Source organism: Protopterus annectens, chromosome 1.part0 (assembly GCF_019279795.1).
Source record: "Protopterus annectens isolate FY-2018-M chromosome 1.part0, PAN1.0, whole genome shotgun sequence".
In the NCBI taxonomy this organism is placed as follows: domain Eukaryota; kingdom Metazoa; phylum Chordata; order Ceratodontiformes; family Protopteridae; genus Protopterus; species Protopterus annectens.
This window is the reverse complement of record NC_056725.1, coordinates 1,209,108,766-1,209,132,506: the sequence shown is the minus strand read 5'-3', so window position 1 is coordinate 1,209,132,506 and position 23,741 is coordinate 1,209,108,766.

Here is a 23,741-nt window from a genome sequence, read left to right as displayed (position 1 = left end):
GGTTTTCTCAGTTTTACTCGGAGTTATTCAATGACGTCTGTTGATTTTCTAGATGTGACTATTTTTAAGACTAATATTGGAGGTTTGGAGACCAGGATGTATAGGAAACCCTGATGGAGGAATGGAATGTTATATCATTTTAGTATGTAGCACCACCATGTTTTTTCTGATATACTTAAGGGTCAGTCTTTAAATCTCTCCAGACTATCCACAGATGATGGTATTTTTGGGGAAGCTTTAGATACACTTAGCATTGATTTTTTGAGTAGGGGATACTCCCACAAACATACTGTTATTTCACACCATAAAACAATTTGTCATAGAAGTGATAAAGGGGTACCATATTTTTCAGATGGACCTCATAGTTTCCAATGTAATTTGTCTAGACACTCTAATAGACCAACTTGGTTTCTTTTTACATATTCTAGCAACATCCAACAGTTTTGTAAGGTGATTAGGAAAAATTGGCTGGTCTTACTGGGTAATGATAGGGTTAGTGCAGTTGCTGGTGAACAGCCATCCTTTACGTTCAGGAATAACTTATCTCTTAAGAGGTTGCTTTGCTATGAACCATGTCATTTTACATCTGTGTTATCTAACAGGAGAGGCACTTTCCCATGTAATAACTGTAGGGCTTGTCCCCTAATTGCCTCTGATGTGCAGTTCATTCATCTTATCTCTAGATGGATTTTTTTGTCAAGGTTTCTAGCCACGTGTAGGAATAATAATTTGTCTATTTGGCCACAAGTTATTTGGATAAGTTAATTGTGCTGTTTATTTGAATGGTTAATATGATTGTTTATATAACTTGTTAATTCATAAGATTATATAAGCTTGAGGAAGGTTTACCATTTGTTCTGAAGAACTTCACTATGATTGTGGAAAAAAAGCACTAAATAAAATCTTATTTTAAACTGACAGTCTGTGTTTTACCAGCTTGGTGGTACTTTACTGGAGTTGTATATGTTTTGGGCAGTACTACACTATTCGTTTGGATTTCTATTTGGCCACATGTTGTTCATATGACTCTTTTTATGTGGGTAACACCACATGGCAACTTGGGGAACGTATCTTTGAACATGCTGGTAATATACGTAATAGTCATTTCAGCCAATGCACTGGCTAGTCTGGCTAGCTTTTCCTGGACATAAATTCAGTTTTAGAGATTTGCAATTGGTCTCCCATAATATTAGAAGAGGTGACTTGAACAACCACATTGAAATGAGTGAGTTAAAATGGATTGTTTCCCTCCATACAAATAGATCATCTGGGTTGAACTGTGGCATTCCTCTCAAACGTGCCTTGAAAGTGAGGCGGTAATTATGATTGGTAAATTTTTTGATAGTTTTATTGTTTGTTTGTATTGATTGGCTTTTTTTATTATATATGTGAATGCATATTCTTGTTTTCAGTTTGGTCTGAAGAAGCAGCAACCTCTCAAAATCACTAACCTTTAATAAACAAGTTTGGCTTTTTATTGTGTTCTCTATTGATTTAGTGACCATGTTGGTTGACCTACATTTTTATTCTTCAGCATTTTTGCAGCATGCTCAGATTTTTGCCTCTTATTTTTGGTCTGTTCCTCATAAAATGTGTAGTTTTCTGGCAAATCTCTGAGGATTAACGCCACTAATAATTGCACACATTTGAGTTAAAGACTTTGTATCCTTCAGAAAATGCATATTAACACAGAGCCTGTTATTCTAGCAACTTTCTATGTTTATAAGAGCAATATTTAAAATCTGTCTTTATTTCTGGGTCTTTGCCCCCCCCTCCATTATTTTAGGCTTTGTCCAGACTTCTTGCACTAAGAGGTTGGGAGGTATGCTATATAATCAGATGTTTTCTGAAGAAGTAAAATCTGGGACTTTGAATTCTCTTTTGAATAAGGAGGTTTTGTTTGGTCCTTATGCTACTTAGGTACTCAAACGCTTTGATAAAAGAGACAAATTGATCCAGGGAGTTACTAAGATTTTTCATCCCCTTTTCTAAACCTTGCAGAAGCCTAGTTCTTTTTTTTTTCAAAAAGCAAAACAAGCAATCCCAGCAATATTCCAGCAGACAAGGGTCCAAAAAGAAATGACAGGAGGAGTCCAACAAAAAGGAACAGGCATCTACCACAAAATAACTATGCCAACATAATTTCTCACCCCCCCCCCATCTCTTCCTCTTCAAGTCTGTCTTAGAAACAGGTTCTCAGTCTTCCTCTTTGGCAACAGATTATTTCTGAAAAATGGGTTCTGATAGTAATTCAGGAGGGTTAGAAATGGCACTGGATAGACATACATCCTTTTTGGGGAAACACCCCCATCCTCCAAACCAGACTTTTTTTTTCCTCAGGTTCTTCATCACATGCTTTCCTTGGAGGTTATAGAACCAGGGCCTCAAAAAGCCAAGAGGAGAAGGATACTATTCCAGAATTTTTGGGGGGCCAAAGAAGGATCCTTCTTGGAGATCAGTACTTGACCTATCCTTTCTCGACATGTGTGAAAGAACCAAAGTTTAAGATGTTCACGTTACAGAGGCTTTACCTCTCATCTCTCTTCTAGGTTTTATGATAACTCTAGATTTAAAAGATGGTTATCTTCATATCCATATTATCACAGAGTTGAGAGGTTTCCTCAGATTTTCTGTGTCTAGATCACATTATCAGTACTCCGCATTACCCTTTGGGTTATCTACAACTGTAAGGGTGTTTACAAAATGTCTAACTCCAGTGATAGCTCATTGCAGACTGCAGGGCATTTACATATTTCCTTATTTAAACAACGTCTTTATATTTGTAGAGTCTTTTTTCCAGGTATCTGGCATCCCTTTCATTGTTTACAAATCTTCTCAACCAGGGTTTTCAGATCAACAGTCAAAAATCCTTAATTCCGTCTCAAAATAAGGATGTCTTTTAGATTATTCCCTACAAAAGGCATTTCTAAGCCAGGAAAAAGTGTACTTGTATCTGGAAATCTTGCTGAGCTTCCTAAATCAATCTCCGACTGCAGCCAGAGAGTATTTCAGGATTCTGGTTTTCCTCACATCCATGATTTTCATTATTTTTCTTGCCAGGTTGCACATGAGGAAAATCCAATGGTTCCTAAAAATTACATGGACCCAGCATTCCCATCCTCTGGAATTTCAGATTCCAATTTTAAGTTTAGTGATGGGAGGTATGCTGCAGTGGAGGTAACAGATTGATCTGAGTCCAGATCTCATATTCTTTCTTCCAACCCCAGCTCAGTCTGTGACAACAGACAGTTCAGATTGTGTATAAGAGCAGTTTCAACGGGTATAAAAGTCTGAGGTCTTTGGGACAACAGACACTTCAAAGCACATAAATGTCAAATAGATGTTAGCTGTGATTCATGCAATAGAATATCTTCTTCATTTGTGATCCCAGAGACGTTTGCAGGTTATTACAGACAAAACCAGAATAATGGTGTATATAAATAAACTGGGGACACCAGATTTTACCCTCTCTGCAGGCTGGATATGGCAGCTTGGGAGGTTACTCTGAAGAATTGTTGAACCCGTTAAGCTTCCTACATTCCATCAGAGCAAAATGTAATGGCAGACAAGCTCAGCTGGACCAGGACAGACCCTCACAACTGGGAATTGAACAAAGGAGTCTTCAGGAATCGATCCATTTGTGGGAACACCTCAAATAGATCTGTTTGTATCCTTCCAGAAAGACAACTAAACAATTTTTGCACCATGATATCTTGCAGGCAGGGCTGGAAAACAGATGCTTTTATTCCCATGTTTGGGAATGTTCCTTCATGCATTTCCTCCCTACTGGTATCCAGGATAATTTGGAAGATTCAGAAGGATTTTCCAAAGATCATTTTGGGGCTTCCTTCTGGCTCAGGCAACAGTAATTCTCCTTTCTTGTGGAATCTGCTAATGGTAATTACCAAATGCTTCCTCACATAGTGGATCCACTCACACAAGACAAGGGGAGTTTCATACACATCAGTCTCAAACAACTACAACTGACTGTCTGGATTATTCAGTTTTTATATCTGTTGGCCACATTCTAAATATGGATGTACAGTAGGTACTAAAGGAGGCAAGAAAATGTGCTACTAAGAATTCTTATGTTCCACCCATCCACAACTTCTCTTTCCCATTTTTCCAAATGGGGTTAGTGTATCACTTCAAAAATGACAATCATCTATAGTCAAGGTTTACATTGCCAGGTGGCTGGCCCTGCCACTGTAGTTCTACCACACATTTGCACATATACTCACACCTACGACCAATTTAATGTGTCCATTCAACCTACTGCATGTCTTTGGAATGTGGGAGGAAACCAGAGCTCCTATAGGAAACCTATGCGAACACAGTGAGGACATGCAAGCTCCACACAGAAAGTACCCCAATGAATAAATAAATTGGGAAACCTTTTGCTGTGAGCCAACAACACTATCCTCTGTGCCACTGCCAATGGAAAAGATTTGCTAGTTAATGCCACACTAACAACCAGGGCACAACCAAGGATTATGTATCAGTAGTTCTTAAATATTTGTAGGAATTACTATCCTTTGGCCTGTCTTATTCCTCTATCAAGGTTCATCTTTTTGCCATTTCAGCATGTCTACCTATGGATCCTTTTTTACCTTTCTTTGATTAAGCAGTTCTTGAAGGGAGGTTTGCATGTAAAACCACCTAGCAAATATATGGCATCTACTTGAGATCTTAACTTTGTGCTGGGAAAGTTAATTTTGTCTCTCTTTGAACTAACTCATCTGCTGATTCACAGTTCATAGGAAGACTATGTTAAAGAGACTCTGATTTGCAAGCTCTTATGATGGGTGAATCCTATTTGGTTTTCTGGAGATAGGGTTACTTTAAGAACAAATCTCACATTCATTACAAAGTTTGCTTAAGAGTTTGCTTTGAATCAAGCCATCACTCTCCTTGCAAATCAAGGAGAAAGGATTCTTCATACTCTGGACATACACAGGTAACTCGGGTATTATCTTGTCTGAACAAAGTCCTTTAAAAAGCTGTATCAGCTGTTTATTTCTTAAAATGGGACAAGGAAGGACAAGCCATGTTAAAACAGACTGTTTCAAGATGGCTGTCCTTTATTATTGCATTTTGTTATTCCAGTCATGACAAATCTATTCCAGGCAGAATGCTAATTCTACTAGAGCCTTGTCATGTCTGGAAAAAGTGCAGACTGTAGAAATATAAAGCAGCTACTTGGACCACTTTGCATACTTTACAAACTGGTTTCTCCAGGTCCAGGAAAGACTTTTCTAGGACCATATTCCAGGGATTCTAGATCCTAATCCTTCCTTTCCCAGGATGGACAAGTTATATCTTGCTATAGTGGCAGTGAGAATAATGAACATAGTACATCTGTGTAAGTTAAACTTATAACAGTAGATGTTCGAATTCCCACTGTTGCCATAGCAGTACCATTCCTTCACATGCTTTTTCTGTATATTGTTACTTTTTGAGAAAACATTATGTGTTCCTAACTTTTAGCAGTTCATGATGAGAACACTCTCTTCCTTTGGTGCCAGAAAGCAGGTCCTAAAAATTGGCTAGGCTGCTGTTTTACTTTGGATCTCAAGACAAAGCAACTTGATAGAATGCTCGATAACGTATCTCTGTTCGAGAAGCGTTTATTAGAGCAAAAGAAAAGCAAGATTATGAGGGATACAGTTGATTTCAAGAACAATAATGTTTTTACTTGGCCAAGATTCCAAGACAGCAGGGACAGAGTGGACTATACTGGTCCTTCCGCCAGACGAGATAAAACACCGACTGTGTTAATTGATGGACTTGGACATGGCAATAGGGTTGTTAATAATGCGAATGTTTTACCTAATGAAACATGTACCTTTAATAATAATGCTTGTGACAGTGTGGAGCGGATTGTTGTTGAGACTGATTCCACTGAGCCATCATTAGTGAAAGATGGTAACACTGTTAATGGAGGGATCAGAGCCCCTATTAGTGGTAATAACGACATAAGATGTGATCTTAGTAACGAGATGGTGGTGAGGAGGAAGACACATGTTAATGAGGTTATTCCACTCACCCCCAATGGTCAGAACACCTATACTCCTTTCCCTATAGCACAACAACAATGGGTAGGGAGGAACAGGTCCATGAGCAGGGGCCGCCAGAAGAGGAAGGGTTCAGGCAACGAAACGTATGGCCCGACCATAAAGAAAATGTGGGAAAGAACAGTGACATGTTAGTTATTAACATCTCCAATAGGATCCTAACTATATATGAGGAACAAGTCCTGAACAAAGGACTTAGTTTTGTACCGACCAGTAATGCAGATTTGGTTGACTCTATTATTGACATGAAGACTTATATCAGGAATATTCGATTGAAGTTTGACTTTGGCCGGGGGAATGGTTTATGTACCAATAGAGATTTTCGTAATAACAGCCTATATATACCTCAGTTACACCCCCTACTGGATGTGTTCTCTAAGCTGGTTGAAAGTGAGATTTATCTATATTATGAAGAAGGTAACAGACCTAAGCACACGTCTAATTTAAGTTATAGACAGAGACGAGCTTTGAACACATTAATAGCAGACACCAGTGTAGCTATTAGACCGGCTGATAAGGGTGGCTCCATAGTAGTGTTGGACACTACTATGTATATAGATGCCATGATGGAACTATTAGGTGAAGCAGTGTTTTACCAACGGGTAGATATGAATAGGATCACGGACATGGTCTTTGAAGTGTACTTTATGCTTGATGATCTGGTTGCATCTAGTTTGATATCTAAAGATCTATATTATTATTTGAAGGTCATTAATCCTAGGATACCTGTGATACAAGGCCTTCCAAAGGTCCATAAGTCACTTATTAAAACCCTATGAGACCGATAGTTGCAGGCCAGGGCTGGTTAACGGAACCAATGTCAGTGTATATAGAACATTTTATACGACCATTGATTAACAAGGTCCCTCATATTCTGAAGGATAGTAAGCAGTTTCTTGTGGAGTTGTATATGTATTTGAAACAGATGACTGGCTCCAGTGAATACTTGCTAGTCACTCTTGATGTGGTGAGTCTTTTCACCGTGATCCCCAATGAGATAGGGGTCAGGTATATGCAGTGTTTTTTTACATGCTCATTCCACACTGTCAAATGAGAAGATAGACATGCTTTGTCTCTTTATGGAGACTATTTTACAGAACAACGTCTTTGTGTTTGGTGAGGCTACCTTTATGCAGAAGGATGGCGTAGCTATGGGCACGCCCTGTGCCAATAGCTACGCCAACGTAGTGATGGCACATTGGGAGGAGGAGTTTCTTTTTCATACCAGTGAATACAAGGACCATGTGGGTTGTTATAAGAGGTTCGTGGATGACCTCTTTTTTATTTGGCATGGTAATGTTGAAAACCTTTTGTCATTTGTTGATAAGATCAACAACTCCACTAGTTTCTTAAAGTTTACGCTGTGTTACTCCCCTGAGTCCATCAACTTTTTGGATGTTTGTGTTTACAGGCTGGATAGTGGTCTGTTGAACACGTGCATACACAGGAAATTGTGCTATAAGAATACCTTTCTCCATCGCCAGAGTATGCATCCTAGATATGTCTTTGACAACGTATTGAAAGGCCAGTTGATGAGAGCATCGAGGCTGAATCCGAGTAATGTTGGTTATCGAGTGGAATTAATTAATCTAAGGAGTATGTTTGGTGAGAGAGGATATTCTAGTGTAGTACTTGATAAGAAAATAAGGGAAGTGGACAATTTAAGATCTACCACCGCCAAACCCTATTTTTCTGAAGATATAGAGAGTGACAATGTTGCAAAGATAGATACTTTTCAAACATTAAGGGCTCCCATGTTCTATACTAGAGATGCTATACACTTTAGGAGTTTCTTGAATAAACACTGGCATGTACTAAAGTTAGACCCAGACTTGAGTGTACTGGTGGGTGATGAACCTAATGTTGTATACAAGAACAAACCTAACCTTAGAAATATGCTATGTTACAGGAACATTTTTGATACAAGGGTTAAATCCAGGAATTTTGATTACAACACTATACCTTGTGGTGGATGTAATCAATGTGTTGTGATTGATTCTTCCATGACTTTTATCAATCCTCACAATAATTTTGTATATAATTTTAACACAGGGACCAGTTGTTTGAGTAGGAACGTTATATATTTAGCTAGATGCCAGGCTTGCACCGCTTATTATATAGGAAAAACTAACAGAATGCTTAAAGAAAGAATCAGGGAGCATTTGTATCATATTAGAATTGGCTCTGACACTAATGCTCTGGCTAAGCATGTTAAACACTCTGGACCTGATCATAGTTTTTTATTTTTAGTGATACAGGAAGTACTTGAGAGTAATAGGGGAGGTGATTTACCAAATTGTACACTGGAACGAGAGATGAGGTGGATAATCAGATGCAAGGCAGACCGACCCCCCGGCCTTAATGATAGGGTTAATATTAAACCCATTTTGAAGAAAAGGAAGTGCCATAGGCCGAAAAAGTGATCAAAGAGTGTCACAATATTGTTACACATTTTTATGTCTACCTTGTGATATATAGACCTCACCCCCATTATTCCAATTATATCATATCTTATCTGGGTTTGACCTCTTTCATCATGTATCCATTCCATCTATTTTACATCTTTTTGATTTTTGTGAGGTTTAGTGTATAGGTGCATTATTGTGGTTTCATGATTTTATCTATGCTGTTTACTCATATACATTTGTGTCCCTTCACATACATCATTCACTAGTGTAGTGCATGTGCATCTCCTCTCCCTGCTTTAGTCCATTCTTTCTATACATACATATAGACACATAGAATGCAGTGTAGTGTCTTTTGCTTCAGTCTTTTTATATTACATTTTATTATTCATTTTATTATTTATTTATACAGTATGTATTGCAATGTTTTCAACATTGTGTTACAGATAAGACTAGTTATTATTCATACTGATTTTATGGTGTATTAAGATTTATGATTGTATAAGTATGTTTGTTTTTAAATAAGTTTACGTAGTGATGCCATCCAATCAGATTATGTTTGTCAGTATATATACTTTTGTTTTTTTACATGCATTTGAACGTCTGATGAAGCCTCTTGGGTGAAAGCGCTAACGTATATGCAATAAATATATTTGTTCTGCTACGTAGTGTTCGTTTTTACTGCTGAATAGCTGTTTCTACGACTGGATGTGGAGGAACTGCTTTGTTTTGTTTTAATACCAGTTATATATCGCAGACATTCTGCTCTCTAACCCTGTTATTGTTTGTTTGTATTGATTGGCTTTTTTTTATTATATATGTGAATGCATATTCTTGTTTTCAGTTTGGTCTGAAGAAGCAGCAACCTTTCAAAATCACTAACCTTTAATAAACAAGTTTGGCTTTTTATTGTGTTCTCTATTGATTTAGTGACCATGTTGGTTGACCTGCATTTTTATTCTTCAGCATTTTTGCAGCATGCCCAGATTTTTGCCTCTTATTTTTGGTCTATTCCTCATAAAATGTGTAGTTTTCTGGCAAATCTCTGAGGATTAACGCCACTAATAATTGCACACATTTGAGTTAAAGACTTTATATCCTTCAGAAAATGCATATTAACACAGAGCCTGTTATTCTAGCAACTTTCTATGTTTATAAGAGCAATATTTAAAATCTGTCTTTATTTCTGGGTCTTTGCCCCCCCCCTCCATTATTTTAGGCTTTGTCCAGACTTCTTGCATTAAGAGGTTGGGAGGTATGCTATATAATCAGATGTTTTCTGAAGAAGTAAAATCTGGGACTTTGAATTCTCTTTTGAATAAGGAGGTTTTGTTTGGTCCTTATGCTACTTAGGTACTCAAACGGTTTGATAAAAGAGACAAATTGATCCAGGGAGTTACTAAGATTTTTCATCCCCTTTTCTAAACCTTGCAGAAGCCTGGTTCTTTTTTTTTTCAAAAAGCAAAACAAGCAATCCTAGCAATATTCCAGCAGACAAGGGTCCAAAAAGAAATGACAGGAGGAGTCCAACAAAAAGGAACAGGCATCTACCACAAAATAACTATGCCAACATAATTTCTCACCCCCCCCCCATCTCTTCCTCTTCAAGTCTGTCTTAGAAACAGGTTCTCAGTCTTCCTCTTTGGCAACAGATTATTTCTGAAAAATGGGTTCTGATAGTAATTCAGGAGGGTTAGAAATGGCACTGGATAGACATACATCCTTTATGGGGAAACACCCCCATCCTCCAAACCAGACATATTTTTTTCCTCAGGTTCTTCATCACATGCTTTCCTTGGAGGTTATAGAACCAGGGCCTCAAAAAGCCAAGAGGAGAAGGATACTATTCCAGAATTTTTGGGGGGCCAAAGAAGGATCCTTCTTGGAGATCAGTACTTGACCTATCCTTTCTCGACATGTGTGAAAGAACCAAAGTTTAAGATGTTCACGTTACAGAGGCTTTACCTCTCATCTCTCTTCTAGGTTTTATGATAACTCTAGATTTAAAAGATGGTTATCTTCATATCCATATTATCACAGAGTTGAGAGGTTTCCTCAGATTTTCTGTGTCTAGATCACATTATCAGTACTCCGCATTACCCTTTGGGTTATCTACAACTGTAAGGGTGTTTACAAAATGTCTAACTCCAGTGATAGCTCATTGCAGACTGCAGGGCATTTACATATTTCCTTATTTAAACAACGTCTTTATATTTGTAGAGTCTTTTTTCCAGGTATCTGGCATCCCTTTCATTGTTTACAAATCTTCTCAACCAGGGTTTTCAGATCAACAGTCAAAAATCCTTAATTCCGTCTCAAAATAAGGATGTCTTTTAGATTATTCCCCACAAAAGGCATTTCTAAGCCAGGAAAAAGTGTACTTGTATCTGGAAATTTTGCTGAGCTTCCTAAATCAATCTCCGACCGCAGCCAGAGAGTATTTCAGGATTCTGGTTTTCCTCACATCCATGATTTTCATTATTTTTCTTGCCAGGTTGCACATGAGGAAAATCCAATGGTTCCTAAAAATTACGTGGACCCAGCATTCCCATCCTCTGGAATTTCAGATTCCAATTTTAAGTTTAGTGATGGGAGGTATGCTGCGGTGGAGGTAACAGATTGATCTGAGTCCAGATCTCATATTCTTTCTTCCAACCCCAGCTCAGTCTGTGACAACAGACGGTTCAGATTGTGTATAAGAGCAGTTTCAACGGGTATAAAAGTCTGAGGTCTTTGGGACAACAGACACTTCAAAGCACATAAATGTCAAATAGATGTTAGCTGTGATTCATGCAATAGAATCTCTTCTTCATTTGTGATCCCAGAGACGTTTGCAGGTTATTACAGACAAAACCAGAATAATGGTGTATATAAATAAACTGGGGACACCAGATTTTATCCTCTCTGCAGGCTGGATATGGCAGCTTGGGAGGTTACTCTGAAGAATTGTTGAACCCGTTAAGCTTCCTACATTCCATCAGAGCAAAATGTAATGGCAGACAAGCTCAGCTGGACCAGGACAGACCCTCACAACTGGGAATTGAACAAAGGAGTCTTCCAGGAATCGATCCATTTGTGGGAACACCTCAAATAGATCTGTTTGTATCCTTCCAGAAAGACAACTAAACAATTTTTGCACCATGATATCTTGCAGGCAGGGCTGGAAAACAGATGCTTTTTTATTCCCATGTTTGGGAATGTTCCTTCATGCATTTCCTCCCTTTCTACTGGTATCCAGGATAATTTGGAAGATTCAGAAGGATTTTCCAAAGATCATTTTGGGGCTTCCTTCTGGCTCAGGCAACAGTAATTCTCCTTTCTTGTGGAATCTGCTAATGGTAATTACCAAATGCTTCCTCACATAGTGGATCCACTCACACAAGACAAGGGGAGTTTCATACACATCAGTCTCAAACAACTACAACTGACTGTCTGGATTATTCAGTTTTTATATCTGTTGGCCACATTCTTCATATGGATGTACAGTAGGTACTAAAGGAGGCAAGAAAATGTGCTACTAAGAATTCTTATGTTCCACCCATCCACAACTTCTCTTTCCCATTTTTCCAAATGGGGTTAGTGTATCACTTCAAAAATGACAATCATCTATAGTCAAGGTTTACATTGCCAGGTGGCTGGCCCTGCCACTGTAGTTCTACCACACATTTGCACATATACTCACACCTACGACCAATTTAATGTGTCCATTCAACCTACTGCATGTCTTTGGAATGTGGGAGGAAACCAGAGCTCCTATAGGAAACCTATGCGAACACAGTGAGGACATGCAAGCTCCACACAGAAAGTACCCCAATGAATAAATAAATTGGGAAACCTTTTGCTGTGAGCCAACAACACTATCCTCTGTGCCACTGCCAATGGAAAAGATTTGCTAGTTAATACCACACTAACAACCAGGGCACAACCAAGGATTATGTATCAGTAGTTCTTAAATATTTGTAGGAATTACTATCCTTTGGCCTGTCTTATTCCTCTATCAAGGTTCATCTTTTTGCCATTTCAGCATGTCTACCTATGGATCCTTTTTTACCTTTCTTTGATTAAGCAGTTCTTGAAGGGAGGTTTGCATGTAAAACCACCTAGCAAATATATGGCATCTACTTGAGATCTTAACTTTGTGCTGGGAAAGTTAATTTTGTCTCTCTTTGAACTAACTCATCTGCTGATTCACAGTTCATAACTTGGAAGACTATGTTAAAGAGACTCTGATTTGCAAGCTCTTATGATGGGTGAATCCTATTTGGTTTTCTGGAGATAGGGTTACTTTAAGAACAAATCTCACATTCATTACAAAGTTTGCTTAAGAGTTTGCTTTGAATCAAGCCATCACTCTCCTTGCAAATCAAGGAGAAAGGATTCTTCATACTCTGGACATACACAGGTAACTCGGGTATTATCTTGACAGAACAAAGTCCTTTAAAAAAGCTGAACAGCTGTTTATCTCTTAAAATGGGACAAGGAAAGGACAAGCCATGTTAAAACAGACTGTTTCAAGATGGCTGTCCTTTATTATTGCATTTTGTTATTCCAGTCATGACAAATCTATTCCAGGCAGAATCACGACACATTCTACTAGAGCCTTGTCATGTCTGGAAAAGTGCAGACTAGAAATATCGCAAAAGCAGCTACTTGGACCACTTTGCATACTTTTACAAACTGGGTTTCTTCTCCAGGTCCAGGAAAGACTTTTCTAGGACCATATTCCAGGGGATTCTAGATCCTAATCCTTCCTCTTCCCAGGATGGACAAGTTATATCTTGCTATAGGCTATGGCAGCAGTGAGAATAATGAACATAGTACATCTGTGTAAGTTAAACTTATTATAACAGTAGATGTTCGAATTCCCCACTGTTGCCATAGCAGTACCATTCCTTCACATGCTTTTTCTGTATATTGTTACTTTTTTTGAGAAAAACATTATGTGTTCCTAACTTTTAGCAGTTCATGATGAGAACACTCTCTTCCTTTGGTGCCAGAAAAGCAGGTCCTAAAAAAATTGGCTTCCAGGCTGCTGTTTTCTCACTTTGGATCTCAAGACAAAGCAGCCTGGGTGCATGTGTGGAAGGCAGCCCAACACGTTTGAAGACATACTGGCTGTTACATCTTGGGCAGGATATAACCACTATAGCTTACAGAATACTGCAGCAGTGAGGAACTCATGTTTAATGTTACGGTAAGTGCAACATACACAACTGTACTTTCCCAAAACAGATATAGAATTCATGATCCCCTGATGTCATACAGCACATGTCAGTTGCTTCAGGCCTTGCTTATTAATTTGTTGGCTGAATTGTGAAGTGGTGCTAGAAAAAAATGACCTACAGGATTCAAGGAATGTCATGAGGAGATTAATACTTTTTTTGAAATTCCACTCACTGCCACAATTTTTGGTAGATGCACAAACGCGTATTAAGGTATTTCATTTAATTTTGTTTTGTTTTGTTTTTTATAGATTCTGAGACATTTTATCAGGCTGATCTTTTCATGGTTTAGCATTTGAGAAAGCTGCAGCTTTGGTATGCCATATTCTAATATCATGGCTGAGAAGTATTAAAATGCACTTGTGCAGGGTACTGCCTAGTATAATCTAAAAAAAATTCAGTGCATTTTTTTCTTTGTTGATAGCATTAAATGCAGCAGAATTTTCTTAAAACACATCAGTCTGCATGTATTTTGAAGATGGTACTGGCTTCTATTACATTTTGAAGTATGCTGCTAGAAACATTGAGACAGGTAATAAGTGATGTTAAGTTGTCTATCTCGCCTTCATTCTTGCTGGTTGGGTTCGGAGCCAATCCTCGGCTCCGACTCGGCCATCTTCAATAGCTCGAGAGCTGTTTACTGGCTCAAGGCTACCCCATATCCCATGATGCCTGGCGCTAGCTACCCAGATCTCGTTTGCCGCTTCAGACTGTGAGGTTGTCTTACTGGCTCAGGCTCGTATACTTTATTGTATTTTTACTAATTTTACTGAAATTTTTTCTTTATAGTGTGCCTAATTATTTAGTTGTACTATTCCCCAAGCTAGATTCCCTAGATAGCATTTATCCCTCTTGTTTTTCTTGAAAACTCATTTTACTTAGAGAGTTTGCCCCACCCCTCCCCCTCCCTTCCTTTAGTGGTAGCCGTTTAAGTTAGAGGCTAACCCTTTTCATTTTATTCTAGCTGTAAAAAAAAAAAAAAAAAAAAATATAGTATAGATCGTTTTTAGGTAGTGTCAGTAGTAGTAGACTTACTTAGTTTTTGTTAGTGTGTGTTAGCTGTATAGTTTAGTTAGTTATACCTGCTAACTTGTTTTTTGGCTTGTGTGTGTGTGTGCGTATTTTCTCCTTGGTGTGTGTGTGTGGTAACATGTCCAAGGATACTAAAGTGTCCGGATTCAAGAAGTGTGACTCATGCTGTCAGAAGATGTCTCTGACAGATGGTCACACTTCTTGTGTCTACTGTCTGGGCGTAGTGCACCTGCAGGACTCTTGTTCAGTCTGTCATGCTTTCGGCCCAAGGGTCCTGCAGGAGTGCAAAAATAAGTTAATCCTTCAGGGTTTGCTTAAGCCACAGGATTCACTGGCTAAGGCTCAGCCTGCGAAATCCTCCAAGCCACCCAAGTCTTCGGCTCCAAGTTCTGAGCTGTTGTTGGGTGAAGCACCACCATCCGCCTCGGCTCCGGCTGGAGCCGATGTGCCTCCCTTACAGTCGGCACCAACACGAACTTTGGAGCCTTCTGTGAGTCAAAAAAGATCTAGGTCTCCCTCCTTGGAATCAATACGCTCAGCTCCACGGTCAACTCTGCTCCAATCGGAGTGCAGTCATAAGTCCTCTCACTCCTCTTCGTCCTCCAGACTTTCAGATCATGATTTGGAGAGAGTGGTCAGCAGGTTGCTGAAATCACAGGCCCTAGCAAAAATGTTGCCCAGCCCCCCTCATCAGGTGTCAGCTCCATCCACTTCTGCAAATATTCCTCCTCCGACTCCTCCCTTGAGTTCAGAGCCGGAGTTCGTTGGGGTTCGAGTTGTGGAACCATCAGCTCCGATACCTTCTCCTTCTGTTCCATCATCAGCTCCAATCTCATCTTTGGTCCCGTCCTTGGAGGGATCTGGGCACCGGGACTCCCTCGTCAGCTCCAAGGGGGAAAGTGGCATCGGACCCTTGTCCGACCCCGCTCTCCCTCTCGGAGCTTCGGCGCAGGTGAGCTTGGCTCCTACATTGGCTTCGGAGCCATCTCCCTCAGTGCGGAGAGGGATTCCAATTTCTTCAGAACCGGAGTCTTCTCTGTGTCCAGGCAGGGATGCCTTCGAGGTCATGAGGAGTGTACTGGCCCCTGAGCCAGTCCCACGATCAATCCCACCGGCTCCTTCCCCTATGGTGCCTGTGTCTGCATCTGCCCCTCCTCCTGATCGCAAGCGTGGGGAACCAACACTCCTGGGCACCCCCTTGGGTGTTTCTTTCTCTTCCGAGGCCTCCCCTGATCACTCAGAGGAGCCACCTCATAAGAGGAAGTGAAGCACGTTGACTCCCCTGAGTCTGTCACATCAGATACTGACTTAGAGGATTCGGAAGGGTCCCCGAGATCCCCCTCTGAATATGTCTCCTTTTCAGACATCCTTGAAATCATTAAGCAGAGGGGGAACTGGAATACCCTAGCCCCTTCCGAGGATGAGTCGGTATTTCTGGACGCGTTTGGTTCCTGACCCTCCACCTCCTGGGTGTCTCCGCCTTTCGACCCACTTATGTCTGTGGTGGCTTGTAAGGCATGGTCAGCTCCAGACACAGTGGAACCAACCCCCAGGAGACCTGCTAAATTTATAACTGCATCTCAAGACAAACAGTTTTTATCTAAGGGCATACCTGTTGATGCCATGGTGGTAGCAGCAGCCACAAAGAAGGAGTTGGCAGAAACTTCGTCATCTGTCCATCCTCCTAACAAGGAGTCTAGGACTATGGACAGATATGGGAAGTGAATGTTTGCTTCAGCCACCAAGATCCATCAGCTGTGGGGGCTCAAGCTAGGGTGGCCTCCCAGCTGGTGACTCTGAATTCAGTTGTTAACTCCTCCATGAGACTCATTTCTTATGCAGCCGATGGTGCGAGTAGAGCCACAGGCACAGGTGTCGCCCTTAAGAGGCACGTATGGATGCGGCTATGTAATTTTGCGGAACCCTTCAGAGCATCTTTCACCAATACCCCCTTTGATGGCTCCGCTCTCTTTGGACCACAGGTGAAGGACACACTAACCAGGTGTGAACAGGAAGGCAAGACTCTCTCTGCCGTGGGAGTCCGTTTTTCCACTCCTTCCAGACCATACCCCAAGGGTCAGAAGAGTGGAAAAATGTGGTTCCATAAATCCCAGGGAGCCTTGCCTGACAAACGTGGTGAGTTCCCCTACAGGGGCAGAGGAGGGAACTCTAACAGACTCCGCCCTCGTGGCAGGGGGGGGGTCCGCAGAACCAGGGCAACAGAGCATCCTTCTCTGAGAAGCCCTTTCTGCATCCCTGAAGGGTTGCCTGGCTGCCCGCCTCTGGAGGCAGTTGGGGTAAGACTTTCGCTGTACCCCAATGCCTGGCAGAATCTAACTCAAGACAAGTGGGTACAGTCAATCATATCCGAAGTTGTCCCAATTGATAGATCTTTTGACTCCACTGAGCTAATCAATGGTTGACTGTGTTAACAGGGCATTTGAGGGGAGGAACCAGGAAGTAAACGGCCGGCAAAAACAGCGAGAAGACGGGCACAATGGTAGTGCATCTAATTCTTGTAGTTCTGCTTCAAATAACACTAATTTTTACAACACACCAAGGATTTTGGCAGGAAGAGGGGAAACTGACAGTAGTGGAAGAAGTGAACAAGTGGATGCATCAAAATCGGCCAGTTCACCAGCTGGCAATGGACAAAGTGAATCTGCAATGGACTTCCATAACTGGCTGAAGGCTAGTTTTTTGGCAGATTTTAAAAACAAAACAGCCAGATCTGAACCAGTTTCTGAAAGCTACAGAGTCAGGTTTGAAAAACTGCTCTATAAATATAAATCATTGGACATTGAAAATGCCTATTTAACTGAATGCATTTCTGAAAATATAGTCCCCAAGGGACTAAGAATTTTTAAATTTCCCAATAATGTTGTGTTTGGTAGCAATATTTATAAAGAACTTGTAGAAATTTACAACAGATGTGGGCTTGATGTATTAAGATGTATGATAGTAGAAAATAATAGAGTGAAAGATGAATTGTTAAAGGAAGTAGAAATGTTAAATGAATGTATAAAAGATGATTTAATTCACACCATTCCTGAGGAAAGAGTGAAGCATGACAACATTAGGAGGGACGTAGATGGACAGTGCAATTAATTAATTAAACGTAAAGTAAAAAAACTTGAGAGAGACTTAAATGAGTATAAGAATGATAGTGCATACCCTAAACCTAAGGTAGGAGGGAGGCATTGGGAATGGAGGAACAGTGAGGTAGGAAAAGGAAATGATAATGTGAGGGTCAGTGAACGTGTTATAGATTTGGGTGATTTTAAAGATGATTTTTGTGAGGAACAACCTTTAAGGAGGTCTGAAAGGTTAAAGAATAGGGATGGATACCAAAATGAAAGACAGGACTTGAATTTTCGAGGGGAAGCAAGAAGGGGGAGGATGAGGTACTGAATATGGTTAGTACCAACCACCCTGACTTAGAAATTTCAGACATTGTTCAAGATGAAATTAACCCTTTTAAATTAAGTGTGATTTTAGTATTTATAATTTTAGTCACATAATTTTAACAAATGAACATTTTAGTTTACTAAGTAAGGGTATCAAATTTATTCCTTGGAACAGAGGAGATCTTGCTAGAACATTAATGGATGTAAAGGAATTTACTAGAAAAATTAATTTTCAAACCATTTTTAGTCAGAATATTAAATATGAACCAACAAGAATGACTAGGAGAAGTGTATTTAATCCCCCCCTACACCCCCAGATAAAAAACTCAGAAAATATAATAGAAAGAGGGGTTAGGGATAGTTTTAATAAGGTAAAATACAAAAATAACCTGAACCCACTTGAAAGCAAGACCTTAAAAGAAATTAGGGGTGACAAAAATCTAAGAATTATGAAACCAGACAAGGGTGGCGGAATGGTTCTTATGGACAATATGACTTATGAGGGGAAAATGAATGAAATTTTAAGGGATCCTGATAAATATTCCAACGTGTCTATAAATGAAATCAATATAGCATACAGACGTATAGATATGGTACTAGAGGAATTATTGGTAGATGGTTTAATAGACAGTAAGACATATGTTTACTTAAAAGTGGAGAAGCCAAGAATACCCACCATGTTCGGGATTCCGAAAATACATAAGGATGAAATAAATCCACCCTTGCGACCAATAGTTTCGGCTGAAGGATCTAAAACCTTACCACTTGCTAAGTTTATAGATGGGACATTGAAGTCAATATGGGTAAAAAGGTATAATATATTAAAAGACTCTTGGGATTTTTTAAGAGGTTTAAAACAGGATTTATGGAAAGAGCATCTAAGATTTTTGACTATAGATGTAGTAGACTTGTTTTCAAGCATACCCCATGAACAAGGATTAAAATTACTGGAAGAAATAGTGTTTGAAGATAACACTTTAAGTCATAATGAATGTACAGTAATTATGCAGTTGATTGATCTGGTTCTAAAGTATAACTTCATTTATTTTAAGGGAGAATACTTTCACCAGATAAAGGGAGTAGCAATGGGGGCAGCCTGTGCCCCTACATATGCGAATCTGGTATTGGCTAAATGGGAAGAGAAATTTGTTTTACAATCACAATAAGAGGTGTTGGATACGATATAAGAGATTTTTGGATGACATTTGTATTCTTTGGGTGGCACCGAGTGAACAGGTACCAGTATTTATAGATTTTTTAAATACAAGTACAGATTTTTTAGAATTCACTTATTCCTTGAGTGAAGATACCCTAGAATTCTTGGGCATAGAAATATATAAAAAAGACAATACATTTCAGTCCAAGGTTTATAGGAAAAAGACCTATTCAAACTCTTACCTACACTATAAGAGTGCTCATCCTATGCATTATAAAAGAAATATAGTAAAAGGCCAGTATATTAGGTCATGTAGGATGACTTCAAATGATGATGATTTTATGGAAGAAATGAATGTTCTTAGAAAAATGTTTAAGAATAGAAGTTATCCTGACTGGTTAATAGAAAAGATGGAGACAGAGGTGATGGAAGGTAGGAAGAGTAAATTTAAACCTATATTGGGTATAGATGCTACAAAGAAGGAAGTAAATACAAAAAAATGTGGATGAGAATTTCAGTAATGCATTGGTATTAGAGTACAATGCCAGTTCAAGGATAGTGAGAGAAATAGTTGAAAATGAATGGAATAAATTCATAGCTTTCACTGATTTGGACAACATTTCGAAAAGTAATTTAAAAGTAGTATACAAAAATTCCAATAACCTCAAAAAACTATTGGAAGGTACTACAGATACCCAATATTCTAATAGGAGAATAAAGAAGGGAACATTTAAATGTGGTCATTGTTCGCAATGTACCTATGTTATAAACAAAGAAGAAGTTTTTATAGAAAGTAGAAACATAAAGCTAGAAAGTAGGGACTTTAATACTTGTGATTCTAAAGGCGTGGTATACGTGGCATTGTGTAAGACATGCCAAGGCTTTTATGTTGGAAAAACAGAAAGGAAACTAAAAAGGAGAATATACGAACATATATATGACATACAGGTAAAACAGAAAGGAAACTAAAAAGGAGAATATACGAACATATATATGACATACAGGTAAAAAAGGAAACAAATGCACTGTGTAAGCATACTAAGGAATGCCAGGAGGCACAATTTACATTTTATGTTATTGAGAGAGTAGACATAGATAAAAGGGGAGGGCTGTGGGAAGAAAGAATAGAATATAGGGAGCTGTACTGGCAACTATTACTAGAGGCAAACAAAGCCCCTGGTCTTAACGAAAATATTTCCATAGCCCCCCCTTTTGAAAATAAGATCAACCAAATTGTAATATGTGTCTAATAGGAATTTCAAGAAAGTTGCTCAAACCTTACTTATAAAGAGTCCTAAATGCTTTATAAACTCTTTACATACTTTTTACTAAACATCTTTTTTGTTAAGTAATTTTTATTTAATGTTCATTTGAATGCAATTTTAATAACGTTTTTTTTAATCAAACAGTAATAAATTAATTTTTAACATATGTATGTATTTATAGACCAAGCATATATTAAAGTAGGCATTTTTAGAACTCACTTTATGTAAGTTATGTTTTAAGGAAAATGGAATGGTTTGTTATTTTGTTGTTCCTTGCAAAATCTTTGTATGGCCACTAGATGGTGCTAAATAAATTAGTTTTTGCAGAAGTATTTCTTTCATCAAAGGAAAGTTTAATTTCATTTTTTACTTATTTAGTATTTTTTAATTCATTCATGCATTTTACCAAAATTGAACACAGTTTTAAAAGTGAATGGTTATTTATAATAAGAGTATGTTATTTAGTAATGTATTGACACACACCTTTAAATTTTTATCATATAAAACATAAAATGTTAACATCAGGTTAAAAGCACAAAAGCACTTTTTTCACTTTTTCTCAATTACAAGTTGATTGCTTAGCAAAGCTGATTTGTTAATTGAAACAATGTGCTCTATAAAAGGTGTTAGCTTTGGAAGCAGCCCACATCTGATGAAGTAGGAGAAACGAAAACGTACTGTGTATTTGGAGGCGTTTATGTGAACTGTTTGTGGCTTGTGGATTAAACTTCTGTTTCCTGTGGCAGCTTCTGTTCTATGCTTTATTGTTTTACCTTCTGGGTCATCATACTGTCTAATCATATCCGAAGGTTACAGAATTCCCTTTGCTCAACCCCCGTTATCGTCAAACAAGTCCCTTCCAGATGTTCCACCCAATCTAAGGGACCAAGCAGCCAAAGAAATTTCAAAGCTGCTACACTAAAGGGTCATCCAGGAAGTCCCAGCAGACCAGATCGGATCCGGAACTTACTCAAGGTTCTTTTTGGTACCAAAAAAGACAGGGGACTGGAGACCCATTCTGGATCTCAGCAGACTAAACAGGTCTGTACAAAGAACAAAGTTTCAGATGGTCACGCTACAGTCCATGCTACCTACCTGGGCCAGGACAATTGGATGTGCTCTACAGATCTTCAGGATGCATACTACCACATCAAAATGCACAGGCGCTCCAGAAGATTCCTTCGCTTCCGGCTGGGAGCCAGTCATTATCAGTTCAGAGCTCTGCCCTTTGGTCTCACCACAGCCCCCAGGGTGTTCACCAAATGCATGGCAGTGGTTACGGCTCACCTGAGACGTCAGGGATTCCAGGTGTTTCCATATCTAGATGACTGGCTTCTCACTGCTTCCACCAAGCATCACCTCCTGCAAGCCAGGGACTACACTATCAAAACTTGCTCCAGGCTAGGTATCACAATAAATTTTAAAAAAATCTGCATTGTTGCCCTGTCAGCATATCACTTATATAGGCGCAAATCTAAATACCAGAAACATGTTTATGAACCTTCCACCAGACAGGGTATCACTAATTCGCCAACAAGTACAGATTTTATTAACATGCAAAATGATTCAAGTCAGGTTCGTTCTCCGAACACTGGGTTCCATGGCATCAGCAATTCTTCTTGTCCCCCTGGCCCGCTTTCACATGAGAATCCTCCAGTGGCTTCTATTCACACAGTTGTCCTTCCAGCAGCTTCCCATGTCTCACAAGATTATGATCACAAAAGCATGCAAGAAGCACCTCGCTTGGTGGATGGTCTCCCCATCAGTGTCCCAGGGCAGACCATTTGTGCCATCCCCTCCAGTCACCACAGTGACCACGGACGCCTCCCTGATAGGGTGGGGGGGAGGCATTATCAGGGCAGGACAGTCCAAGGCACCTGACAGCCTCACGAGTACCATCTGCATATAAATGTCTTGGAGATGAGAGCCGTGCTTTTAACGTTGCAAGCCCTTCAGGACTCTCTCCCTCCTGGAACCATTGCAATTCAAACGGACAATATGTTAGTGGTGTGGTACATCAACAAGCAGGGCAGAACCAGATCCTATCCTCTATGTCAAGAAGCACTCAGACTCTGGCAGTGGGCGATCTCTTCCCAACATTTTCTGATCACAAGGCACATCCCTGGGAGTTCCAACGTCATCGCAGACAGGCTCAGCAGAGCAATTCTCATGCCTCACGAGTGGTCTCTGAATCAGGTAATTGCGGAACAAATCTTTCGCAAATGGGGTCAGCCTTGTTGCGACCTGTTCATCACACCTTTCAACAGCAAGTGCAGCAATTTCTTCTCCCTTCTTCCACTTCCAGGCCACTCCCCCAGAGACGCTCTAGTCCACGATTGGCCTCAGGGACTTCTTTACGCCTTTCCTCCATTTCCCTTGATACCCAAACTCATACAGAGAGCAACTGCGTTGGGTTGCAAAATGATCCTCATTGCCCCTTACTGGTCTTGACAGATATGGTTCCCATTCCTGCATCATTATCTTCTCGAGCAGCCTTGGATTCTGGATCCTATTCCAGATCTACTGATTCACCAATCGGGCAGACTGCATCGATCCCTTCAAACACTCCAGCTCACAGCTTGGTTGCTCCACTTCCAACCTTAGCCAGGCTTCCTAATATTTCCTCCTCTGTGCGGGAAATTATTATCTCATCGCACAAATCCACAACTACGAAAACTTACGCTAGCAAGTGGAAACGTTTTTCTTGCTGGGCAGAGGCTAAGAATATAGATCCCTTTTCAGCCCCTGTCCACGAGATTCTGGAATTTTTAGCAGAACTCTTTCATTCTGGTTCTACTTCTCCTACAATCAGGGTTCAGTTAGCTGCCATTTTGAATTTTCACATTGGGTTATCTTCTAATAACATCATGTCTCACAAGCTGTGTAAAGCCTTCCTCAAAGGAGCCACTCTGCTCAGGCCCCCAGTGAGGGATCCCCCACCTCCGTGGGATCAAAACTTGGTGCTAGCTTCCCTAATCTTGCCACCTTTTGAACCTGCAGAATCTTGCTCAATTAAGTTTTTATCCTGGAAGACTCTCTTTCTGGTAGCCATTACTTCTGCCAGACGTGTTTTGGAGCTTCAGGCTCTATGCATTCATCCCCCATACTTAGTTTTCCATAATGATATGGTCACTTTAAGGACCAATCCTTCCTTCCTTCCTAAGGTCTGCACACAAAATA